Genomic DNA, 7,500 nt, shown 5'->3' on the forward strand with positions numbered 1-7,500 from the left:
AGGGAGAGTGGGAGAGGGAGATTGGGAGAGATAGAGTGGGAGAGGAAGAGTGGAAGAGGGAGAACGGAAGAGAGTGGAAGAGGAAAAATGGGGAAGGGGGAGTGGGGAGGGAGAGTGGAAGAGGGAGTGTGGGAGAAGGAGACGGGGGAGAGTGGGAGAAGGAGACGGGGGGAGTGGGAGAAAGAGACGGGGGGAGAGGGAGAAGGAAACGGGGAAGGGGAGAGAGGGGGAAGGGGACGAGGAAGGGGACGGGGAAGGGTAGAGAGGGAAGAGAGAGAGAGAGAACAGGAGAGGGCGAGGGAAAGAGATGGAGAAAGAGAAGGTAAAGGGAAAGAGGGAGGGGGAGAGAGGGAGGGGGAGAAAGGGAGAAGGAGCAAGGGAGATAGAGGGAAGGTGAGTGGGAGGGGGGAGGGGAGGGGGAAGGAGGAGGTAGGGGGAAGGGGAGTGGGAGTGGGGGGTGGGGGTGGGAGAGGGAAAGAGAGGGAGGTAAGGAGTGAGTCTGGTACCAGGAAAAACAAGGGATTTACTCGAAATTTCATAACCTTCCCCGGAAAAGGCAGAAGAGGGAGAGAAAGTAAAGAGGAGAGGACAGAAAGAAATAAAAGACGACGAAGAAGAGTAAGAGGAGAGCGGAGGAGGTCCAGGAAGTGGAGGAGGTGGAGGAAGAGGTGGAAGGGTAGGAGGAAAAGTCAAGGAAGTGGAGGAGGTGGAGGAAGAGGTGGAAGAATAGGAGGAAACATATAATAGGAGGAAAAAGAAGATGAAGAAGGATATCAAAAAGGGGCTTCATTGCTTTGAAGATCACCATGACAACCGAGTGGCCATGAAGACCCTCGTCATCCATCCACCCCATCCACATCTTCCCACACTTCCTGTAAACTGATATATATTATATATATATATATATATAAATATATATATATATATATATATAATATATATATATATATATATCCATCTTTACAACCACAATGAACTTTAATTCTAAGCCATTAAAGGCCGATGTGCAGAAATTGAAATGCGGTACTGCCAAGGACTCGAACCCAGCAACTAGATGACAAGTGCCGTAGTAACTTACTAACTAGGCTATCATATATATATATATATATATATATATATATATATATATATATATATATATATATATATATATACATATACAGTATATATAAACGTGCGCGTGCGAGTGGAAGGTGGTAAGGAGACACAGGATAAGGCAGGAATGATATATTCCTGCAACGTTTTGACGGACGTCTTCCTCAGAGAGGAATACACGTATATCACTCCTCCCTTATCCTGTATCTCCTTACCACCACTCATCTGTCTCTACCTTATACTACATGATTTTAAATATATATATATATATATATATATATATATATATATATAGATAAATGTGTGTGTGTGTGTGTGTGTGTGTGTGTGTGTGGTTTTGTGTGTGGTGGGTGTGTGTGTGTGTGTTGTGGGTGTGTGTGCGTGAGTGTGCGTGCGTGCGTGAGTGTGTGTGTGTGTGTGTGTGTGTGTATGTGTGTGTGTGTCTGTGTGTGTGTCTGTGTGTGTGTGTGTGTGTGTGTGTGTGTGTGTGTGTGTGTGTGTGTGTGTGTGTGTGTGTGTGTGTGTGTGTGTGTGTGTGTGTGTGTGTGTGATAAAAGGCACAACCATTTTAATGATAAGCCATTTAGTCCAGTGTGCTCCTTTTCAGATTTTGTTCTGGCTGACACCACCAGGCGACAGTAAATAACCGACTCCTTCCCCCGTCATGTCCTTAAACGACAGGCTCCCTTCGCCAGGGATATGGTTATGTCATTTGACCGAAGTTTGGGAGCTCGAAATAGCTCGCATGGCGATGTAGATAGGGGTAGGGGGATAGAGATATATAGTGATAGAGATAGAGAGATAGAGATAGGTATATATGTATGTATGTATGTATATATCTATATACATATATATATATATATATATATATATATATATATATATATATATCTATATATATATATATATATATATATATATATATATATATATATACTGTATATATATATATGTGAAGAGACAGAGAGAGAGAGTGAGAGTGAGAGAGAGAAAGGGGGCTGGGAGGGAGATAGAGAGGGAGAGAGAGACGGGGGGAGAGAGAGACGGGGGAGAGAGACACAGGGGAGGGACAGAGAGACAAGGGGAGGGAGAGAGACAGGGGGTGGGAGTGAGACATGGGGTGGGAGAGAGAGGGGGAGGGAAAGAGAGAGGGGAGGGAAAGAGAGAGGGAAGGGAGAGAAAGAGGAGGAAGAGAGGGGGAGCGAGAGAGGGGGAGCGAGAGAGGGGGAGCGAGAGAGGGGGAGCGAGAGAGGGGGAGTGGAAAGAGAAGGGGAGGGAGGGAGAAGAGAAGGGAGAGAGAGAGAGAAAGAGAGAAGGAGAGAGAGAGAGAGAGGGAGGGAAAGAGAGAGAGGGAGGAAGAGAAAAGGATAGAGAGAAAAGGAGAGAGAGAGAAGGCGACCTTGGCGCAAAATCAAGAACCTCTTCGTCATCCCTCGTTTCAAACGTATCGACTTTTCATCGTGTGCCGTCCACAACACGACGTCGTACTGTCAAATAACCATAGGTATCTATAGCCTTTTCCACGTCACGGCTATGAACACGTGTGAAAGGGTCCATAGACACCCATGGTTATTTGAGAACACGACGTCGTGTCGTGGACAGCGTGCGACGAAAAATCGATGCGTGTGGAAAGAGCCATAGTATTTTCTTTCAACTTCGATGTTATTTTGCGTTTAGAGGTAGCCATGAACATAACAATCAATATACATACATGCGTACATACATACATATATATATATATATATATATATATATATATATATATACACAAATATATATATATATATATTGCTTATGCATTATAAGAGAAGAAAATAAAGGTTATAAGCAGCTGAAGGAGGAACGAAATGATAATGGCGTCAGGTGAGGAGATGGGAATGATGAAAACGGTGATGAAGATGATGATAGTGAATATAATGATGATCATGGTGGTGATACTGAAGATGACTATGGTAAAGGTGACGATGATGATGATGCTCGTTATGACTACGGTTCTGGTAATGATACGGTTGTGGATGATATGACTGTGATGGTGATCTTAGAGGCAGAGGTGAAGGGGGAGGAAGAGGAGAAGGAGGAGCTGAAGGAAGAGGAAGAAAGTGGAGGAAGAGGAGGAAAAAGAGAAGCAGATGAAGGAGGAACAGTAGGTGAAGGAGGAGCAACAGGGGAAGGAGGAGGAGGAGGAGGAGCAGTAGGGGAAAGAGGAGGAGGAGGAGTAGGAGTAGGAGTAGGAGGAGGACGAAGAGGAAAAAGAGGAGGAGGAAGAGGAAAAGGAGGAAATGAAGGAGGAGCAGCAGACGGAGGAGGAGGAGGAAAAGGAGGAAAAAGAGAATGACGATATGAAGGAGGAGGAGAAGGATGATATATGAGGAGGAGGAGGAGGAGGGAGAGTAGAAAAAGTAGGAAGAGGAGAAGCACGATATGGAGGAAGAGGAGAAGCACGATATGGAGGAGGAGAAGAACGATATGAAGGAGGAAGAGGAACAGAAGGAGGAGGAGGAGGAGGAGGAGGAGGAGGAGGAGGAGGAGGAGAGGAGGAGGAGGAGGAGGAGGAGGGGAGGAGAATGACGATAAGGAGGAGGAGGACAAGGAGGAGGAAGAGGGGAAGAATGAGAATGAGAAGGAGGAAGATAGAAAAGAGGCGGGGCCAGCAGGCGATGCAGGGGAGAAGGCAATAACTAGAGAGCAAGGAAGCCTCGAGGGTGTCGGCCTCGAGGGTGTCGGCCTCGAGGGTGTCGGCCTCGAGGTTCTCGAGCAGGAACATACCCGAGTGCGAGTCCACGTGGGCACAGGAGAGGGACCTCGAGTCAGGCGAGGCCGGGGGTGGAGGGTGAAGTCAAAAGGATGAATTTAGGTTTAAGAAGGAAATAGGCAAGAACTGGTTTACTAACAGTGGTTAACGAATGGAATAGATTTAGTAACCATGTAACGTGCGCTGAAACCATTGGTTGTTTTAAGATGAGATGATTCTATGGATAGGGATGACAGATGGTAAGAGACATGGAACGGCCTAGTGTAGGCCTTATGGTCTCTTGCAGTTTCCTCAATTTTTTTATGTTTTTGTGTTGTTATGAGAGAGGAACGAAAAGGACAAAGCTGTGGAAATCATGAAAAAGGAAGGAGGAAGAGGAGGGAAGGCATGAAAAAGAGAGGAGAAAAGGAAAATCAAAAAAGAAAAAAAGAGATTGGTGAAAAAATAAAAATAAAATGAAAAAATAAAAATAAAAAAAGAAAGGGAAGGAGAAAGTAAAGAGAAAAGAATATGAGAGGGAAAAAGGATTAACGGAGACAGAAAAAGGTAGATGGAAAGGATGAATATAAAGGTAAAGGAAAGGGGAGATAGTGAGGGGAAGGAAGCGGGCCTGGGTATGGGAAAGGGTAAAGGGGGATAGAGAAGAGAAAATGGAGGAGGAGGAGGGGGAAGGCAAAAAGAAAAAGAGGGGAAAAGGGTAGAGGAGTAAATGGAGAGGAGGAGAGAAGGGAGAGGAGGGGAGGAGAAGGGAGAGGAGGGGAGGAGAAGGGAGAGGAGGGTGAGGAGAAGGGAGAGGAGGGGAGGAGAAGGGAGAGGAGGGGAGGAGAAGGGAGAGGAGGGGAGGAGAAGGGAGAGGGGGAGGAGAAGGGAGAGGAGGGGAGGGGAAAGAAGAGTAGGAAACGAGAAGGGAGGGGACAGAGGGGAGAGAACAGGAGAAGGGAGAGGAAGGAAAGAGAAGGAAGAGAAGGGAAGAAGGGAGAAGAAAGGAGAAGGGAGAGGGGGGAAAGGGAGAGGGGGAGGAGAAGGGAGAGGAGGGGAGAAGAGAGGGGGCGAAGAGAAACGAGGGGAAGTAAAGGATAAGGAGTGGAGGAGATGGCAAGGAAGGGAAGAAATGCAGAGAAACTGGGAAGGAGTGGGAAAGGGGGACAGGATAGTGAAAGAAAGACACAAAAAATGTAAATAATAAGAAAAAATAAGGTTAAGAGAGAAGCAGATGTGAGCAGAGGATGATGATGAAATGCATAATGAAAAATGGGAAGATGGCAGCAGGATGAAAATGGAGGAAGACGAGAAAGAGGAGGAGGAGAAGGAGGAGAAGGGAGAGGAAGAGGAGAAGGAGGAGGAAGAAGTGGAGGAAGAGGAAGAGGAGGAAGAAGAGGAGGAAGAGGAGGAAGGAGGAAGAGGGGAGGAGGAGGAGGAGGAAGAGGAAGAAGAGGAAGAATAGGAGGAAGACGAGAAAGAGGAGGAGGAAGAGGAGGAGGAGGAGGAGAAAGGAGGAGGAAAAGGAAGAGGAAGAGGAAAAGGAAGAGGAAGAGGGACAGGAACAGGAACAGGAAGAGGAAAAGGAGGAAGAGGAGGAGGAGGAGGAGGAGGAGGAGGAGGAGGAGGAGGAGGAGGAGGAGGAGGAGGAGGAGGGTAGGAGGAGGAAAAAGTGGAGCAGATGGAAGTGGCGCACGCAACCGTTGGGGCAGAAGTTGCAGAGGGAAGGGGGAAAGAAGTGAAATTATGTGGCAGCGGGAAGGACGAAGAGGAGGAGAGACAGGACGAGGAGGAGGGAGAGGAGGGGAGGGAGAGGAGGAGGAGGAGGAGGAGGAGGAGGAGGAGGAGGAGGAGGAGGAGGAGGAGGAGGAGGAGGAGAAACGAGGAGTACGAGGATTATGATGTGTAGGAGGAGAAGGTGATGGAGGTGTATGAAAATAATGTAATTAAAGAAAGTGACGGGTCATCGGTGGCCTGCCAATGACCCCTAACTTCTTCGAATTCACGATGAAGAAGGCCAGGTAGCCTTCCTCCTGCCCCCTGCAGGAGCAAGCAGCCCTTCCTCCTTCTCCGAGGACCAACATTGCAGAGGGCAAGGGCGCTTGATGTCTGAGAGTGCTGAGGTCTTAGGAAATCGAGTCCCCTGGAGGAGGACGCCGGAGAGAGAAGCACAGGATGCTGAGGAAAAACATGAAGAGGGAGGAGGATGAAAAAGAGGAAGATGGAGATGAGGATGAAGATGGGGATGAGATGAAAAGAGGCGAGACGAGAGGAAGGGGGGAGAGGGGAAGGGGGGAGAGGGGAAGGGGGGAGAGGGGAAGGGGGGAGAGGGGAAGGGGGGAGAGGGGAAGGGGGGAGAGAAAGGGAGGGGGTAAAGGGGGAAGAGGGGGAGAGAAAGGGAGGGGGAAGAGGGGGAGGGGGAGAGAAAGGGAGGGGGTAAAGGGGGAAAAGGGGGAGGGCAGAGAAAGGGAGGGGGGTAAAGGGGTAAGAGGGGGAGGGGGAGAGAAAGGGAAGGGGGGAAAGGGGGAAGAGAGGGAGGGGTCACTCTACCCGCGCACATCTCTCTTTTGGCTACTTCTGCAGGTTTTGTCAAAGACCGCCAGCGCGCCCGTCCCGAAGAAGGCCGTCCGTGCCGCATGCCATTTTTCCCTCGTCCCCCTTTTTTCACATTTCCCTTTTCATCTTGTTTTCTTTCCTTTTTCGTCTCCTTTTTTTCTATTCTTTTTTCTTTCCCTCCCCCGTTTATTTATTTATTTATTTATTTTTATTTTTCATTTTTTATTTTTTTTCCACCGGGGCCCCTTAAGGAGCTGACTCCCTCACCGTCTTCAGCGTTTTCATCCCTCTCTCTTTTTTCTCTAATTTGCCTCCGCTTTCGCCGCTCTCTCTCTCTCTCTCTCTCTCTCTCTCTCTCTCTCTTTCTCTCTCTCTCTCTCTCTCTCTCTCTCTCTCTCTTTATCACTACCTGTCACTTTCTCTCTCATATATATTATATAAATATATATATATATATATATATATATATATATATAATTTCTCCCTATCTTCCTATCTCTATCTTTCTCCCTCTCTACCCGCTTCCTCTTCCTCTCATCCTTCACCCATTTTCTCTCCCTCTTCTCTTTCGCCCGTTTTCTCCTCTCACTTTCATTAGATTTCCCTCCTTCGAACGCTTTTTCTCTCAATCCCCCCCCAATTGCCTTTTTCTTCTCCTCTTTGTCTGTCTGCTCTTCTCCCTGCCGCTCATCCGTTTTCTCTTCAACTTTTCCTTCACTTATCTTCTCTTCTCTCCCTCCTCCTCCTCCTCCTTAAGCACTTTGCTCTTCTTCCTCTTCGTCATTTGATCTCTCTCTAACGTCCTCTTTTCACTTCTTTTCTCTCTCTTTCCCGTCTCCTCCTCCTCCTCTTTATTCGTTTTCTCTTAAACGTCCTCTTTTCTTTCTCTTCTCTTCTCTTCTCTCTCTCTCTCTCTCTCTCTCTCTCTCTCTCTCTCTCTCTCTCTCTCTCTCTCTCTCTCTCTCTTCCATCTGTTTTCTCTCCTGCTGTCTCTCTCTTCTTCCTACCCGTTCTCTCTCCCTTCCCAGTGCAGCAGTTACCATTTTTTACTTCCAGTCGCGTTTCTTCTCCTCCTCCTTCCTCTTCCTCTTCCTCCTCCCTCCTCCTTCCTCTTTCTC

At 47.8% G+C, this 7,500-nt stretch overlaps 1 protein-coding gene across 7 annotated transcripts in view; it reads right to left on the bottom strand.

Moving 5' to 3' along the window:
• Positions 1-7,500, bottom strand: part of LOC143039982 (uncharacterized) — a 448,187-nt gene that overhangs the window by 167,351 nt on the left and 273,336 nt on the right. The window lies entirely within an intron of this gene.

Source organism: Oratosquilla oratoria, chromosome 27 (assembly GCF_046742065.1).
Source record: "Oratosquilla oratoria isolate Oo_2021 chromosome 27, ASM4674206v1, whole genome shotgun sequence".
NCBI lineage: Eukaryota > Metazoa > Arthropoda > Malacostraca > Stomatopoda > Squillidae > Oratosquilla > Oratosquilla oratoria.